We start from the raw sequence: 19,477 nt of genomic DNA on the forward strand, positions 1-19,477 counted from the left end.
GGAGTGCTGCAGACCATCCGACACCATCGGCGGTGTGTGCACGCGCACTCCTACCACCGTCGCGTACACACCACCGTCGAACGCACACCAGGCCTTGATTTATTTCGCTCCTCAATAATTCTCTTTTATTTTCTCTGTCGCTCGCCGCTGGCTGGCCCGCAGCTACCTTTTGATCTATCGTCCCCTCGCGACGCCGATTCATTTTTATTTACGAGCCGATGCCCTCTCCTCATTTTCTGCCTTCTTTCTTCTCCGTCCTCCCCGTCGCAGTCATTATCGATGTATCGGATTTCCACCGGTGAGCTATATCTGACCCCTCCCCTCCCCATCCCCACCCCTCGCTTTTCCCCGTTATGCTGAAAACGAAGCGTTTCGCGGCACCGACCTGAAACGATTCCCTGAACCGTGGTGCGCTTCTGGTGGTGTACACTGATCGCTGGACAGATATTGCTTCGCGATTAAGTGTGTTTCTCACCGAGCGTACGTTACGAAATTGATCCCCGGTTTGAAAATGAACACCGCATGGGTAATTTCTTAAGGGAAAATGTCGATCCGGTGTCATTGTGTTTGTAACGGAACAAATTCCAAACTGTCACTTTTTAGCGAAGGATTCGAGTGTCACGGGATCGTATCGGAGCAACGAACAAAAATATAAACAGAAAAAGTCTTTTCACTCACGCACTACAATCCTGTGTCACGGAACCGTATCGAAGCAACGAACAAAAATATAAACAGAAAAAGTCTTTCCACTACAACGCACGGGATCGCAACAGAAGTACTTAAGTGAGAATGATTTAGCTTATTCTTCGCTCCGTTGAATAACGAAACAAGTACCGAAATTCACTGCTTAGGCGAATACCTCCGTAGAGAATATGTCGATTTAGCGAAAGTTACCGTTTTAGCGAAATACTTCCGTGGAGAGTATATCGACGAATCGGTGTAATGATCAAAGGTGCGCAGCGGGTGACAGAGATTCACACTTGACTAGGTTGGAACAATCAATGAATTTTTATTCAGAGGGCAGCGGCTTATATACATGAGTTTAGTTTATCGGTGATCCTGGTGTTTGGGTTTCGCGCTGGTCTTATCGGCGTGCTCGGTGGTCCTCACACCTGATTCCTCGAAGTTAAATATAGTGAGGATTGGCGAGAGTCGCGACGATCATCTAATCCAAACTAAGAACTTTACTTGAAAATTATTCTGACTGGAGAAACGATGAGTTGAAACGGACAGCGTAACGACGTGGCGACCGGTAGACTTCAAAATGTAGACTGCTTTGTTCGAGAGCTTGATGGGTTTACGTACATGTTGTTATCTTAAAGAATAGTACGGGCTGAAAAGTTTCGCACTGTTATACCAAAACCGTAATCATGATACGATACCTACCGCGTTGCATCCTTAGGATTAATCTCTGTTCCCATGCGAGCCAATTCACAGAAGTCAGATAACGTAAGTCAGCCAAAACATTTCTTGGACCAGCCTACGTGACTCCCCGTGGGAACCTCATGCTGAGATCGAACTCCTTCTTTGTCACCGAACCATATAAAGACCCGTCGAAGACCCCGAGAGTGACTCTTCTCTAAGACATCAATAAGTGCTAAGTACGTTCGCGAAATTCTTGTCAATCGGTCTATTTTAATAAAACCTCGGTAAAGTGCCAAGGGATCGTTGAATTCTACACAAGTGTTCCTTCAACCCTTCCCTCCTGCATAACAGCACGGTTGGTTTTCGGGGTAAGTCTTATCGTGAGAGTGTTCGTCAAATTCGAGCTTGAGAATCAGGATGAACCTTTCCAGATGATCTGAGGTGACGAAGCCATTCGTAGAAATTAGATATCGAGGAATTCGTCACATGTTCAACGATGACGAAGAAGTTCGTTCGAGGTTCGTAAATGGTGTTTAGATTTTGAGGCGCGAAGAATGGTTAATTGGAGACTCGAACAAATTTCAGACGCGTTTTTAACACTTTAGGTATGGCAGAAAATTCTATGTCTCTATCCTAGCGGCCAACGTGTGTATTTGATTTGTATAATTCCTAGTAACTTATATCTCTTGTCTTCGACTTTCTTTACATCTTTAGTGTACAACGCATGGAGGATATAACAATGTTTATTATAAAGTTCATAATATTAATAATACTAGTTATAAAATATAAACTACACATTAAATACATGCGGTCCATAAACGGTAATAAAGATTTTTAAAGTACTTCCATTAATCTGACAAGAAAAGAAAAGAAAAGTTATAACCAAAGTTAATCAGTTTTCAATTTTTAATATCATTTCTGCATTCCTTTTATTTCGACAATATAGTTATCGAACTATGTGCTCTTCGTATAAACAATTCTAAAAGTTTAGTCATTTCAATGTACAAACTTACGAAGGTCGTACCTGTAGGGTTAATATGTATGCGTCTGCGCGTGTGTGTTGACGCGTGTTATTGATACGTGCTCCCTCTTTGCCGGGAAAACAGACTCCTGGACGATTTCGTAGAAGAGGCCATTGAGAGATTAGGACCACAGGTCGATGTGGATGTTTATACACCAGGCTCGCGTACCGAGATAAGAATTGGACCGAAGAGGCTTACTCGGACACGAGAGCGAAGAAACGGGACCATTCAAACAGAAATCCTCGGAGCGTTGACTGTACTAGCTTATAGCCGACATAGTATTCTTAACGTTATTTAATTCACTACGTATACATGTGTAGACTATTAAACAAAATTTAAAGAAATATTCTGGCAATAAAAAAACGAAAATACATAAAGAATATAAAAACTCTAAAACCAAGTGGTCTCCCATTGATGCGACTAATTTTGACGAGAGCTTGATCAAGAGTCTCTCCTTGTCAACGAGGTCGAATGCGTCTCGACTTATCATTTAAACAAAAAGGTCATCGATCCAGAGGACTTCTATTAATCATTCATCGATACTGAGGATAATAACGAGAAATGTTTCTCTCCTCGTGTCGAAGCTTACACTTCTTACAAAATATACTACTTGTTTGAAGTTTAGTCAAGAATGGAACTGAAAATGCATTTAAAACGTTATTTTGTTTTTTTAAGAATTCTATTGTTACATTTATAACAGAATTTTACAACTAATGCTTTCTTACAACTACATTTTACAACTGTAAAACCTTTACGATAAAGAAAATATATACTGTCGTGTTGATATTTAATCACACTACTTGTCTATAATTTCCTGAACACGACTCTGCATGCCTTCAATATTATTTTCGACTAGTTGCTTGTTTCTAAATATTAATTTCCATATATTCGAACCGATGCAATTATCTTTCTACTAATTACGTTCGAACCAATTTACCATCGACATCTCCAAATTGTTCGCTATACGCTTCCGATAAACCATAGTATTATACCACAGTATCGAGTATTTCTTGCGAACGTACCTCCATCTCAACATGGTTCTCTTACATTAATTTGTACGTAGCGGAGGTTTTGAATATTGTACAAATTGTCGTATACCAACGTTTATTTTTGATAATAGAATCCAAATTATTTTTCCTAACCAACTGAAAATCTTTTCTCAGATCCATCACCTCATCCTATTACTCATCCAAACTTTGAACTCGCCACCTCATCTTCGACTAAACTCAAGCATAAAGATAACTCCTATTCTAGTATTTTCCTACTATATGTAATATATGTATAATATATGTAATGAATAACATTAATACTGAAAATAATGTGTAAGTAAGACTCCTCGTTGCATTGGTTGAAAAGAGTATAATTCACTCCAGGTTAGGTACAAACAGGTGAGTTGTATTTCGTAACGCTTGATTTATCTCCGAATACAATTTAAAGTACAAAGTTACATGTACGATACATATTCGTTGATTGACAATGTGTAGTTCAAGACTGTTGATATCAATCTGTTTCCAGCAGCAGTTTTTCAAAAGTATATATATATATATAAATTGAAGAAGAATTATATTTCTTTCAACCAATTCAACGAGGAGTCTTACTTATCCATTGTTTTCAGTATTAATGTTCATTATTTCCTTCGTTTCCCTGTAATTTCGTTTGTTAAGCAACGAACCTTCACTTGCCAATGTAGCGCAACAAAGTAATCTCGCTAATGCATCGATCGTATTACACGTGTTTTCGGGTAGATATAGTATCGTTTAATTGATTTACCCACCTTGACGATAACAATAATATACAGTCGACTCTCTCTAACTTTTGCCCCTTTAAAATTAGGACTTCTCAGAAGTTGCGTCTCCACTGTTACTTACACTTTTCCTGTCTTCATCTACCTTCAAGACACCTCTACGTGTGAGAAGAGAGAGGATACAACAAAGAAAGAGACAGATGCAATATTAAGCTCAACGAGAGGACAAATTTTCGTGTACTTCTTTAATTTCGTCGAATTGTAAAAATCGATATTCCCGAATTACAATTTTTTTATGTTTTGTGTTTTCTGTCCCCCATCGATATAACACCAGAATTAAAGTTAACAATACAGCAAACAACTTTTTATAAAAATTATCGCAAATATTCTCGAAAATTTAACACCCTTAAGAATAAACCGAATAGTAACTTCGAATAACCCACAAAGTAAACTGTTTTTCGAAAACGATGCTCTTCTTCAAACAAAACAAAAGAAGAACATCGAGAAACATTTTTACGCAGAAATGACAAGTGCAACGAGTTCTCCTTGTTAAAGTTCACCGTGAATCGACTCGAATTTAAATGTATTTCGTTGAAATCCGGTTAGTTTCGTTTGCAAAATTTGAGTTGCACGGCGCAGTTGGTTGTGACCTTACGGTGCAACTCTTTCCTCGAGAGCGTTGTTTGCCGAATTTGCGTGATCCACTTCCGGCGAGTAAATAAAAGCGGAAAATCTTGAGACGGCCGGTAGCCGCGTTGCTTCTCGCAGTGACAAGCGCGAACTTCTCGAGGAAAACATTTGTCGAGCGGAATTCGTCCACGTCGAATTAGCCGGCGGTGGTGATTCAATTTAATTGTCTCGGCAGTACAGCACCGGGGCGACGCTGAAGCACGACTTTATCGTTAGTTTTCTGCCCGAGTAATTAAGTTATATACACCAGAGACGGTGAACAAACGGGGAGCTGGATATAGTGGGGTTTTTATTACGCGATTACGATCTATGCTCGCGTGAGCCGTGGCAGTTAAGATCGTCGAATCGGATCGACGGAGAGCGAATAGCGTCGAGTTTCCCCTCGTCAATGTGGTACCGCGTAATAGAAATCTGTTTGCGCCTTTAAACTGCCGCTAAACAAACAAATCTAACGATCAAAGATTCGGCCAATCCCTTCAGCGTAATAGAAATCAGTTTGCGCCTTTAAACTGTCACTAAACAAACAATCCCCCTTGAGCGGGAATAAAATTTTCGAATTGTGTTCTCTCGGTGGGGAGTGATATTTAACGATATAATAGTGTAGATAATAATACGTTAGAAAATCTATTGTACTATTTTACAGTGTCTTTTTACTTATTAATAACCCTGTTCCTTTTTATTTTTGTATTTTCATGTGTTGCTGAATAATTCTCTTTCCTATAGCGTACACGTCTTCCTCGCTGTGCAGGAAAATATCGTCTCCTACTTTCCTTTGTCAAAAAATACCTTTCCGCTTCAGTTATTATTTAGAAACGTTTAACGTCGTCGTAAAGAACGCCGTGAGCACACGCGTTGAAAAATACAAGTCGTCGCAAATTTTCCAAACCGAAATGTTTTTTCCCAGACTGTGTCGCGTATTTCACTGGTAAGCAGGAAATCTTCGTTGTTACCGATTACCCGTGCCGAGCACCTAAGAATAATAAAAAGGAAACTCGAAGAAAAGAGTTCCTTATCGAGGAAAATAATTTCGAAAATCTACCGGTCGTACACTCAAGTGTACATATTTACTTGACCGAATTATTACTAGGATAAAGGGAACAACAATTGCGTTATCGGGGTAGTTACGATTACTGACCCGAAAAACATCCCTAGTAACGATCCTCGAAGCAAATCCTCCGCTTTGTTAACTTCAACACCCATTATCTCTGCTGGAGTATAAAAGGTGGGAACCCTAAAAGTAACTGCACCTTCGTTTCTTAGAAATACTTCGATTTATTTAATCTAGGTTGTCTTATTGCTACACACGTGACCACGGTACTGATAAACGAAACTCTAGAGCAAACTGGACTCTACTGTGCCAAACTTTGATCTCTCCTGATCTGCCTTCTGGCACCAAAGAACGCGTTCTTAAAGCTCGTAGGAAAAGAATAATAAAAACGAAACTCTGGACCAAAATTGCGTATCAAGGAAGACAGATATAGGATAGTAAAAGATGGAAAACAAGACCAGAAAGGAAAATGGAGAAAATCACAGGAAAATAGGGAAAGCAACAGGGTAGGATTGGAAACTGCTGCTCGTTCGCTTTGGTGCTAGTCTGGTCGCCACATGTTTGCGTCCAAAATCGCTCGTGAACGAAACGAGAAATCATCGAAAGTGGGAAACAAAAAACAGAAAACATAAAATACCAGAATGCCAGAAAAGTGAAATTATATATAAAAGGAACTAGAGTCTCCTGTGATATACTCCAGATATTCGTGATAACTTTGAAAATGAGGAACAAGAGACATGCTGATGTGACGAGACTTTTGTCACTTAAAGAAAATTTTAAAGGAAATAGGAGTCAGCCTTGGCTTAACTCGAAATTTTAGTTTGTTTATCGGACTTCTTTCTGTAAGAAAATAAGGATTTTTTTCTTACAAATATAGAAAACGAAGTAACGCACGCAATCGCTTTAATATTAACCGTGGTATAGGTTTAGGGTCGGTGCAAATAAACGAGACAATTTTCAAGTTGGAAGCAGAACTGAACTGCTTTATTCGAGATCATGGGGTTTTTGCACGATGTTTTTGGAGAGGTGTTTGTGGTGTACGTGACTGCAGATGCGTCTACCTGTTAAGGTAGTTCACTTGGAATTGAAACTGAGTAGGTTCTCTTTACATTTACTTGAAGTTTCAGCCTAGATAGACAGTCTTTGCATTTACTCGGAGTTTTAGACCAAATAAGCCGTCTTTATATTTATTTGGAGTTTAGACACAGTGTCAACGTCAAGATGCCACACCGCTAACGGTCGAAAATCGAACTTACGTTTGCTCGATTCTTTTTTCGCTTATTTCTCCGCGGAACTCAAACTCCCCTCGGTGCAAAATACCAAAACATCATTACCTCCCAGGTTGCAAAATCTACCGAGCCACGGTGGTCTTAATATTACATCAAACTCCGCGGAATTAGATTTTCCCGCGTAACAAACCAACTGTTGCACTTCCGAAACGCGAAAGTTGTCCACACCCACGTACATATATACACCCATACGTAGACACACCGTTAATAGCGCAACGTTGAAAATACACGCGATAAATGACGTTATTATACTAATCAACTATTTATCAACCAGATCCAATTTAGCTGGCGAATAAAGTAGGACAACCTTTCCCTATTAGTAGCCAAGATTGGGAACACGCGACGTGGTGGGGGGACGATGAATTTGAAAACGCCTCGGCTGGTGTAACAACAACAACGTGGAATACGGAACAAAACGTTTTCGCGCCCGGAACGACGTGAACACGTAGCATTGCGAACAACGATCGCGATACGCTGTTTACGGGTGTTTTTATTGCGCCGCTGAAACGCGAGTCGCGTATCCGTTGACAGAAAGGTATCCCGTAATCGATTCAATTTGTAGCCGAAAAAAAAAGAAAAAAAAAAAAAAAAAATGGGGGATATAAAAAGTCCTCGGGGCGAGAGATGGCCGGCGATGGGGGAGGACAAAACAAAATCGGAAAAAAATAAAAAGGAAACGTCGATCTGGATCACACAGATGTGCAACGTTTTTCGGACGTTCGACATGCGGGTTCGACAACAGAACGCGCACGCGCGGCGAACGGCGAGGAAAACACATCCGGCGGCCGTTTATTTTTATTCAATCTATCCAGCCGCTGGCGACGATAGCCGAATCAGAAATGAAACGATCTCTCGAGCGGTGAAAACAGCCCCGTGTATCGACACTGTTTCGCTGGGAAATAGAAATAAGGGAGACAATCAATGACCAACGTGAGTGGGGGCAGCGATGGCGGATGGGGATCGCGACAACGCTCGTAAAGAGCTTGCGATTTAGGACGGTGTGTCCCGACCAATGACGTTTCGGATTGAAACGATTCGTGCATATCGTGATGCGTTTCGGGGCGAAGTCGCGCGTATTCCGTGAAGTGCGTTTGTTCGTTGCGAATGGGTGGAAAAAAAAAAAGAGAAAAAAAATAGTGGCGTAAAATTTCCAACGACCAGAGCGAGAGAAAGTAAAACAGAGAGAGCGTTTTACGAACCGATGGAACTTCGTCAATTCTGGAACGAACGGAACGCAATCGTTGATGTTTCCACGTTCTCTCGGGAGGAGTGCGACACACGGCCATGTTTATTAATAATATGCCTCCTCGCAGCGAATCGGTCAATTAAACGTCTAGACGTCTAGTAGCGTTGTGGAATTGATTAGTGGTTGGTTCAAGAGCCTAGGCCGCACAGAGCGGTCCAACTTAGCGAAATGGGTTTAGTTTAGAGCTTTCATAGCCTTAAGTATGTGTGTACGCGCCCGCGCGTGTTTCTGAATTTACGCTTTACGAAGGCTGTTTATCGGTATTCACGATTTTCGAACCGTGTACGATTATTCAACCGAGAATAGTTGAACGTGGATCAGTTAGAGTAATTAAGCGTTGATTTTTGTCGGGGTACAGCAATATCCTGTAACGAATCTTTGACAAAGCTTTTCACCGAGGTGTGGAAGAAGTAACATGCTTCATTGATAGGAATTTTATCGCAATACGGTAAATATAACTGTACAAATGATGTAATTGAGAGTATTGGTACTCGTGGCGAGGCGTTCGGTATTTTTTCATTTTTTTGCGCTAAACGGTCCTCCCGTTTATAGAATAAATAAATAAATATTTACGTTTCAAGAGCGTAACACGTATTTGTATACGTTTCTTTTACGTGTACGTGCGCAATAGCAGTTTTCGACACTTGACCGAGATGCTATCAAACTTTGAACTATTGTAACTTCGCGAAAGGTAGCGTGGTAATACGCGAGAGCGAAAAGGATTGCGTGTGGTGCGGAGAGAATCTGAAGTGTTTGGAATAGACGAGCGAGCGAAGTGTGAACGAAGAGCGATCGAGATAACGCCATGCTGGGAAATTTTCGGTCTACGTGACCAGAGACATCGAGTGAGAGAGATTAAGAATTAGAGTAAAAGGGAACGAATACGTGTGAGGATATAAGGTACGAGAGAAGAGTGTTTAGGGCGGTAGTCATTGTTGGAAAATTGTCGAAACGTGTCGTGTCGCGTGAAATAAGAATAGCGTATTCAGCGTAGTCAGCGTAGTTAACATAGTTACTAATTATGTGCATTGTTAATGTATCTTCCTATAAAGATACACGTATATCCCAGAACTTTATTCACCCTTGTTTTATAACCACCAGTACTAGATAATTTCTACAATAGTTGTAGAATAATTTTTGTGGGGTCATTTTAAAAGTCGAATCCTCTATTTTTATGTGAAGTAGCTAAATTTCCCTGAAAATTCTTCTATACCAAAAACCGATCGAAAGAATGAAAATGGTTTTCTTGAAAAGATTGACAAATTGCAAACCGCTTCCAATTCTTTAAAAAATTTTCTACCCATCTAAAATTACCATGAATTTGAAAATCGAAATTTTCTAGTTACAATGACCCCCTAAAAGTTGGTATACGAAATTAAAATTTGCGATGTTTTTTAGTTAGGCAAAGCATAGTCGTTAATCATTGATTTTCCAAATATTTATCTTACACGAGAAAATTAAAAGATTAATATATTCGAAGTATCGTTGGAATCTAATTTTACCCTTCGAACTTTTCGTGTTTTATGCACACAGTGACTGTTGTTAAACTGAATAGCGTATTCAGCGTAGTCAACGTAGTTAACATAGTTACTAATTATGTGCTTTGTTAATGTTTTCTTCCTACTACTATCTAATTCGATACACGTTTATCCCAGAACTTTATTCACCCTTATTTTATAACCACCAGTACTAGATAATTTCTACAATAGTTGTACAATAATTTTCGTGAGGTCAGTTTAACAGTCGAATCCTCTACTTTTATGTAAAGTACGAGAATTGGACGATTAAAATATATTCGTATCTTAAATATGCTCACTGCATAGCACTCGTTTGTGATATTATTCGATCGATAGAATAATTGTCCGATTTTTAAGTTCGAGAAAAGAAAATAAATGATCTAAGAGACGAAGGATAAAAGACACTAAAGGAGCGTGACTGCTGTCGCAGTGGCCAAAGTTTGTCAAAAAGTTGTTTAGTTCTAAAGTTGGGGTAGAGAAGTTGATGACTCCAATCCAGAGATAGAAGGGTATAAAGGATTGTGCTATTTGTCATGTTTATGGGGATCCGTTTTCTTTCTGGGACTCGACATTTGTCAGGTCAGTGGCATTTATCAATGCCCGACGTCTTCTCGATTTGTCGCTAGAAAAGGACAATATTCGAGAAGAGCCGTTTCAATTACATTTCGGGAAAAACATTTTCACGTAACGCACACTTATGCAAAGTAATGAACCTGAGAATAACTATTTAATGGACGTACGATTTCCTTAAACAGAGAATATTAAAATTTGTCAAGAATAATTTATTTTTGTCGAATATATTGGTATTCTTCAATAAGCATACTTGTAATGTTGACTTAACTATTGTAATATTATAAGTCATGGGACAAATAATTGGTTTGAGTGTCAGATATGTGTGTATAAGAGAGATCAAAATCGTAGTCGTATTATTTTATATATATTCGCTCAGCTTACTATCGAATTATTTGCCACAACTTCCTTCCCTTTTGTTCTTCCCTTTCGAGTAATTTTTTTCGAATTAGGCTTTCAAAGCGGCGTTCTTCAACGAGTTGGAAAATTTTGCTGAATTTTTAAGAACGAGATCGTGAGAAGGTTGTATCGCGATACACTGTCGAACTCGTTGTCAACACGACTGATAGAGAGAGAAAGAGAGAGAGTATGAGAACAACTATAGCAACGTGTGACCCTACACGGGGGGTCGTAATCGATGAGAGGACTGGTCGCTGGGACAGTGGAGTTTTCGTGCGACTTCCCAGCAACCACCTTAGACGACAAGTGCACCCCCTAAACGATCATAGCTTCCTGACCTAGATCACGTAGGCCCAGAATCGAGGATACAAAGGGGACCGTAGCGTTGAACAGAGTTATTGTTGTATAGCGTGTCGTTCAAAGAAAGTAAAGTGTCTTTAATCGAGAGTCGTTGTTGATAGTTGTCGGTAAGCATTATAGATAAATGTTACATTTAGTCACGATAGCCTTGCATATATACTCTAATAATAAATAATACTAATATTTCTCATATAAATAATAATTAATAATCTCTTCTCGAAATTGATCCGAAAAAATGAATAATTTCTCTTCTGAAATACTTTACATCTCGAAACGAGCGCAATGGTATTTTTTCCATTAGAAAGAATCGCCCAAAATGTATGCACAAACTTCATGCAGCAATGGATTCAAATGTACAGATGCATTCCACGCAAAAAAAATGCTCTTTTTCGACTATGGTCAACAGAGGCCATTTTTGAACATTTCGTTTCCCATCATCGTTGGGAAATTCTTGATTTTTATCGTTTCGGTACTATTGATTTTGTTCTATCGATTCTTCGTTCCACCTAACTGCGTTTGTTTAAAGCACCAGTCTGTTAGACCATTCGCTGGACAAAATGCATTCGATTCGTTCTTATGCTACCTGTGTTGTACGTTAGTCTACACTTGTCCTTATTTATCTTTGTTCGGCTGTGTCTCTGTCCGTGTTTACCCTTGTCCGTCGTTTTACGTTGTACGCAAAGACCTCGTCTTCGTCTGTTTAGACAGCAATTTCAGTATACCGAGTATAAGAACACTGAAAACTCACGCGATGGAAAATTGTGCCCGTAACAATAACGCGAGCTGCATTAACCTCTTAATTCTGTACCGTGAGCTTCGTGCTTATACCGCATGAAGTATTAAGAAAGTTATGAACGCAAAAGTGCTCGAATCGATCGTTCATGGTCCAAAGAAAAGTAGTTTCGGTTTCGAGTAAATTACATTTTAATAAACTAACTTTACAGAGATTTAATTTTATGAACCTGCAAGAAACAAGTTTATTCGTATATTATAGATCAGCGAAGTAACTCACGAGCTGAACTTTTGACAAGTATATAATTGAGCAATAGGAGAATATAAGTTGAGGCACTCTTTTGAAAAAGTTTCCTCTCGTTTTCTATCATCGATGAACAAATATTTTACTTCGACCAGTCGACTATTCCATGATTATTTAGATATAATACAATTCTCAAGTATAGTAATAAAATAATGTACGATGAAAATGATAAGTAGCATAAGATATACTTATGATCTTGTATATCTACAAGAACATACAAAAACGATATGAAACAATTCTATAAACGTGTACGTGACGGAAGAAAATTATTATGTTTATCGTTTAATATTAAATTTTATTTCCTTAAGGGTACATGTAATGACCGAAGACGATCGACGATGTCGAAAACATTTGTAATTTATTCATAGTTCATTCGATATTTCGAACGAGTATTATTATCAAAGTTTGTTTGTTACTATCAATGTTTCTCAATTTACCGCGCGAACGATAAACAAGTCTGTATCGCAGGAGAGTTTCGTCGGTTTTTAACCGGGTTTAAAAGCATCTCGAGGTGATCCCGAATCTCTGAAAGCTTCGAGCAGACTCCGGATAATCGACCACATTGTTATCAAAATGCTGAGCGAGCACCGAGTCGCAGGACTAACGAGTATTTTATGTAAATAGGTTTCATTATCCGTCGGTATCCGACGCGAGAAAATCTCGTCTTGATCAAAATGTACGATTAAAATTTATCATTCGCGGGTTTACCGTCCTAGATAGCTAGAAAAGAATTTAAATCTCTTTTTATCCGCCGTGTAACATATTGAAATTTTAGAGCATAAAATCTGAAAACGACCTGTATTCGACCCGTTGTCTCTCGTACTCGTATTTCTCCGCGAAATTAACGCTTGGAATAAAAATCTCGAGCTCTCATCGTGCACGAGCGCGGCACATCCATCGATGCGCATTCTCTTTTTACTTTTCGATCTCGCGATAAAGAAAAGTATCGCAATCTGGACAAATTTTGTCAAAGTTTTCAAATTCGTTAGGTAGACCATCGATACTACCTCGACAAATGAGAAATTTTTATAGCGAAGTACAATAATTCAATGATAATCTATAGACAGAAATAATTTGAAATTTTCTATTCAGCTTCTATAAATATTTCATACCGTTCAAGCTGATTTTTATTATTCTTTTTCCTTTGTTTCGAGTTCAAGTAGTATTCCATGCGTATTCTTTTCACGTCAATACCGTGCGTATCGTTTCACTTCTCTTAATTTGTTTTTAAAAATTTGAAAATGGCTCGAAAAATAAAGAGAGACTAATGCATAGTAAAATATTACTCAACACTTTTTCTTTATTTCTTTTCTAACGAACATCTCTTAGCTCTGGATGTCGTAGATTCTTGCAATAGCAGCTTTCGATCCTTCGAGAAGAATTCAATATTTCCATAATCGTTCTATCATTTTCACTCTCGCTTAATGTGTCTCTACGAATACGAACCTGTTAAAAAAACAAAAGACCAAAACTTACTAAAAGTATTCTTTAGCATCTGCTGAACGCTGGAACAAAATTCATCGAACCCCTCACCGGTCAGCCCATGCGTTTTAATTTTCGTTCTGCCTGTTTCATTACATCCATAACGTAATACATTACATTGAATATAATACAATTCTCAAGTATAATAAAAAAATAATGTACGATGAAAATGATAAGTAGCATAAGATATACTTATGATCTTGTATATGTGCAAGAACATACAAAAACGATATGAAACAATTCTATAAACGTGTAATACGTGAGAATGTACATATACATTGGCTTTTGTTTCGTCGATTTTGTTACAGAAAAAATGTAATTTAATACAACTATGACAAAAATTCACACGCGAAACGCATCGAAAAATGTATTTATCGAGCAAGATTTTCGAAAAATATCCGGCAACGAGACTCTTTCGGACAGTCTCAACCAGAGTGGGAAAAAGGGAGGAGAAGAAAATATACAGCAGAAGAATACATATTACGAGCAGAATTTGTATCAATTACCGCGCGAAACTGCGCCAGAGGGCGAACATTAACCGAGGGAGGGGATGTGCTGTATGTTTCGTGATACGGGGATCGGCGACGCGCATGCGCGTGCGCGCGCGAATGTTTGCTCCTGTTCCGTTCCATGAACTAAAGAGCGCTTTATTCCATCTGTCGAGAACTCCGCGAGAGACCGTGGCGAGAAAATTTCTAACTGTACACCGAGATGGCACGGGGAAAGGGCGGGAGATTTTACGTCCACGCGAAAATTTGCTGCGACGGAAAGTCCCGCGGGTAAACGAGAGGCAACAAAGAGGAGATTCGGTCACGCGCGAGCGCGTCAACGAGGAGGGTGGGGGAATGGCAATCGTTTCGAGGGAAAGTTCCCTTTCGACCCTTTCAACGCTGGGACGACGCTAGATGCCGTGTCACCGTTCGATATCGTTTTGCAGCCGTTTTCAGTCACCTGTCGCGGATCTACGGATCTTTCTGCGACTGCTGTCCACGTGTCGCTCCACGAACGTCTTTTTAATAACGCTGTTCCGCTTGTCCGGCCTTCGGCTTCCGGTCGACGGGACACCCGAAGACTCGAAGACGTTCTCAAGACACCAGTTCGAGAATTCTCGCTCCCGTGAATTTTCCAACGATTATTCTCCGCTCGATCCCGAACGAGGATTCTCTCAACTCGAACAGGCTAACTCTAACACGTTTTCGTTGATGCTGAAAATTAACCCGGTATGGTTATTTTTGAAAAGGTTGCGAATAAAATCGAAGGAATTATTTCTCTCGCTGGAACGGGCACAGTATCGAACAGGGGTGTTAAAATTGAAGAAATTATTTCTCTTGTTGTAGGTACAGCATCGAACAGGTGCTCAAATGGAAGATATTATTTCTCTCGTTATAATAAACACGATATTGGTGCCTGGTGGCGTTTCGAATTGTTATTCGGCTGGCACCGAATCGATAAAATTGCGCGCAGAGAACGGAATGATAAATAAATAAATCTCTCGGGTAGGTTTCAAGCGAAAGGTGGATGTAACAATACGCGAGATCGTGAACGACAAATATACTGTTTGTCCGAAAACATTTTTTTAACACTTTAAATATTGGATGGCAAGTAAATTACAATTAAATACACAAACTAATACACATCGCTGGTACCTAATAACATCAGTAAGAACGAGAAACAAATGTGTAGCAGTCCTGCACCATATGCATTTATCAATTAAACGTGTTTCCTTTACGAACCGGATTGTTAAGTTGTAATTTAATTTTTCCTTCGTTCTTTCGGTTATCTTTGAATTTCGAATCATCGATTCGGCAGATTTGTAACGTCACGGTACCCAATACTTATTTCAATCACAGGTGTCATCAACATCTCCGTGACGCAAATGTCACACCTGTTACATATCGATATCTGCTCGTTAGATGGCCCTGAGCTATTGTGTGCGTCTATTTCGTAACGGGCTGTCATTGTGGTATTTTAGTTTCTGTTTAGGTGGTGGTATCGATTTTGTCATTTATACGCAGCAACGCTTTATTTGGTTTATTGCACACAAAATAGACCCGTAGGATGTTCCACAGATCATAGTATATTGGAACTGAATGATCTGACGATCCGTAATGCAAACATGGTGCTGTTTCCACATGATAAGTACGAGGATCTGTGTTTACCTGTCTGGATAATCGAGAGATATGGAATCAATGTCTATATAGAGGTAGTATAATCGCACCCCTACATAATCAGTATCGGGTCAACCGGTGTTCTATTGTATCAGGCTTAAGGAGGAGTCCGTCTATGTTGCGGCTATAGTTGGAACAAAATCAACTGGCCGCTCATGGCCGTTGCTCAGAGTATTGAGATGTCTACTTTTGCGTTGTGCTTCACAGTATTAGACACGTACAGAATATTGCGGAATTATAGCTTCAAATTCTATAGGCTAGTAGAGGCTATAGGTTCTATAGGCTAATGTCACGATAAACGTCAAAGAATATCCCTGCAAATTAAGCGTTTCGAATATATTTAGTTTTTCTTTCTACGTATGTTGTACGTAATTCAGGATACGAGATTACTTCTTTGATATCCACTCGTTCTTATCCTGCTCTCTATACGGGGCGTTAACATCCGACTAGGTGACCTCTTCGATAACAACAAGTCAAGTGGATAAATCCAATCGAGCAGAGGATAATGTCTCAAAGTATTCACACTTGACTTGTTTCCTTTAAATTCAATATTTCTGGATTTATACTCCAGAAGTTCTGCAACACCTTATAAAGAGTATATGACACTCTCGATGGCCTTTAGCGAGCAGTTGAAACTTTCAAGCTTTTTAGTTACAAGGTCTTCTTCCGTGTGCTCCCTACCGACAACAGAGAACTTTTTAAAGGGTACTTTTAATAAGAATAATATACTCGGTCCCTTCACTTCGCTGTATATGGTATATCCCGTAACTTACAATACAACCGAAAGTGGGACGGTTCTTTTTTAACAAAAACTAAATATGAATATAAAATAAATTTTCTGTCTGAACAGTTTCCTCCCTAAAATAATCGATTATCGAAAATCCCTTCTCGATATCGGTCTAGAATACTATGTATCTCGTTAAATAACGAGGTACATAGCATGTATATAGCATTGAACGAGGTACGTTTCACGGGAAAAAAATTATAAAGAATCCTCAATTATCGGTTTAAAGTGCACTCGACATGATTGCTCCTCGAAGCGTTCGAATCCCGATTCGATACTTTCTTCTCTTCGTGAAACATGGAAAACAAAAAACGAGAATTCGTTGCCCACTCGATCCCCTTCCAATCGTTGTTCAACTTTCCTTCGCCCCGGCATATCTCGAAGGGTAAGGAAGAAGAGCGGAAGTCGTCGCATTCTTCGCGCGGTGTCCGGCGAAGTGTGTACGGATTTGCTGACAGTTCGATTGCCGGATGGAGCGCGAGGACTCGGGGTGGCGAAATATTTGATTACGATACAACCGACGCGGTGGGCATACGTTATCTCGCGGGCGTCGCGGGGCGTCTTATCGATTCTCGCTACTTTCGGTGTCGCGAGCATGCTCGAAGGCGGTCCGCGATGTCACGTATCCAATAATTCTCCGGAGGCTTTCGAAGCATACGGGGTCCATCGCGAGGAACTTCTGTCCCTCCTGTAAATCACATTAAGCCCTCGAAGTCCCATGACCGCGGCTGTAACGGGACGACGTATATCAATGGGGACACGTGGCTCTGGACAAATTTCTCTTTCCTCTTGGCGATACCCCCACCCCGCCGACGCTCTACCAGCCGTCGTGGTCCTCATTTATCCGCGATCTCAATTTCCAAACGCACTTAAGTAGACGTAATTCCCTCGTCAAATCCTTACGAATGACTCGACACGGTCTTGTCCGCGAGCACGGTTCTCCATGTTCCTTCCGCGGGACGGGTGCACACAACGCCGTGCCCGCGCCGTGGTAACGAGAAAATGATATAACTTCCCCGGTCACGTCGGCGTGGCAGACGCGAGACGAGGCATTAATAATCCTTGCAGCAACGGGAGAGAAAGAGAGACAGAGGCAGAGCGAGAGACAGTGAAAGGTAGAGACAGAGGTAGAACGAGAGACAGAGGTAGAACGAGAGACAGAGAAAGACTGAGACAGAGGCAGAGGGAGAGACAGAGAAAGACAAAACAGAAACAAAGGAAGACAGCGGGAGACAGTGAGAGATAAACAGAAACAAAGACAGAGTAAGAGACAGAGACAGAGACAATAAAAGAAAAAGAGAAACAAAGAAAGACAGCGAGAGACAATGAGAGATAAACAGAAACAAAGACAGAGTAAGAGACAGAGACAATAAAAGAAAAACAGAAACAAAGAAAGACAGCCAGGGACAGTGAGAGATAAACAGAAACAAAGACAGAGTAAGAGACAGAGACAATAAAAGAAAAACAGAAACAAAGAAGGCAGCGAGAGACAGTGGAGAAATAGACAGAAACAAAGACAGAGTAAGAGACAGAGACAATAAAAGAAAAACAGAAATAAAGGAAGACAGCGAGATACAGTGAGAGATAAACAGAAACAAAGACAGAGTAAGAGACAGAGACAGAGACAATAAAAGAAAAAGAGAAACAAAGAAAGACAGCGAGAGACAGTGAGGAGATAGACAGAAACAAAGACAGAGTCAGAGACAGAGTCAGAGTCAGAGACAGAGTCTGAGACAGAGACAGAGAAAATAAAAGAAAAACAGAAACAAAGACAGAGTAAGAGACAGAGACAGAGACAATAAAAGAAAAACAGAAACAAAGAAAGGCAGCGAGAGACAGTGAAGAGATAGACCGAAACAAAGACAGAGTCAGAGACAGAGACAAAGTCAGAGTCAGAGACAGAGTCAGAGTCAGAGTCAGAGTCAGAGTCAGAGACAGAGTCAGAGACAGAGTCAGAGATGGAGACCGAGTGACATAGAGAGAGTCAGAGATATAGAGGGAGGGAAATGAAGACACAGACAGAGAGAAACAGAGACAGAGAGAAAGAGAGAGAGAGAGAGAGGAATCCAAGAGACGAAGCGACAGGGAATTCACCGGTGATATCGGAGCGAAATATCTCTCCGGTCGTCTCTCTGCCACTTTTCCGATTCCGGGGCGCGCGTTCCGGATGTACCAGCGAAATGTCCTCGATCTTCTCGAGTGCGGCTCTCGGATCGGGAAGCCGATAGCGCGTCGATAAATTACGCCCGGCAGATTCTCCGGGCCGATTTTTATTTATTCATCCCGGCAACGCGGGAAAAACGAAGTCTCGCGTTATGGGCCAAGCGCACACGCAGGGACGGATTCGAAATGGTGGGGGGTATTGGCCGCTATGGGACGTAGAGGGGGAGGGAGGAGCCGCGTTGGGAATTACGAGGCGAAGTAAACTCTGCTCCTCCGATCGGATAAAGACGCCAGCGGCATCGGTTTGCTGTCACTGGAGAAAAATACGGGACGGACTTGTGGAGTTGTGTATTTCTGTGCCTCCGTGTGTCTCTGTGTGTATATATCTATGCGTATAGGTGTAGACACGTGTGCGGCCATTGTCTCGAGTGGCGGGTGAAGCTTCTGAAAGTTTCAGGATATCTGTCTTAGAACGGGACTGAATAAATGACGAACTAGACCGTCCTGGTAGGGGAAGCAGCGCGAGTAGGGGGAGTAGAATGAATGGGTAGACACGAGACGGAAGTGGAAGCAGCAATCCTGGAGAGGGACGCG

At 40.6% G+C, this 19,477-nt stretch overlaps 1 protein-coding gene across 2 annotated transcripts in view; it reads right to left on the minus strand.

The window, feature by feature from the left end:
* The window catches only part of LOC143153346 (uncharacterized), a 280,260-nt gene that overhangs the window by 23,451 nt on the left and 237,332 nt on the right, over positions 1–19,477 (minus strand). Inside the window, exon 7 of one of the 2 annotated variants that reach the window (XM_076324424.1) lies at positions 1,393–1,579. The exons of the other annotated variant lie outside the window; for it this stretch is intronic. The gene's annotated coding sequence lies outside the window, so the exon portion shown is untranslated. Of the gene's footprint in view, positions 1–1,392; positions 1,580–19,477 lie in introns of those variants that run through there. 2 annotated transcript variants of the gene reach the window in all.

Source organism: Ptiloglossa arizonensis, chromosome 12 (genome assembly GCF_051014685.1).
Source record: "Ptiloglossa arizonensis isolate GNS036 chromosome 12, iyPtiAriz1_principal, whole genome shotgun sequence".
In the NCBI taxonomy this organism is placed as follows: Eukaryota; Metazoa; Arthropoda; class Insecta; order Hymenoptera; family Colletidae; genus Ptiloglossa; species Ptiloglossa arizonensis.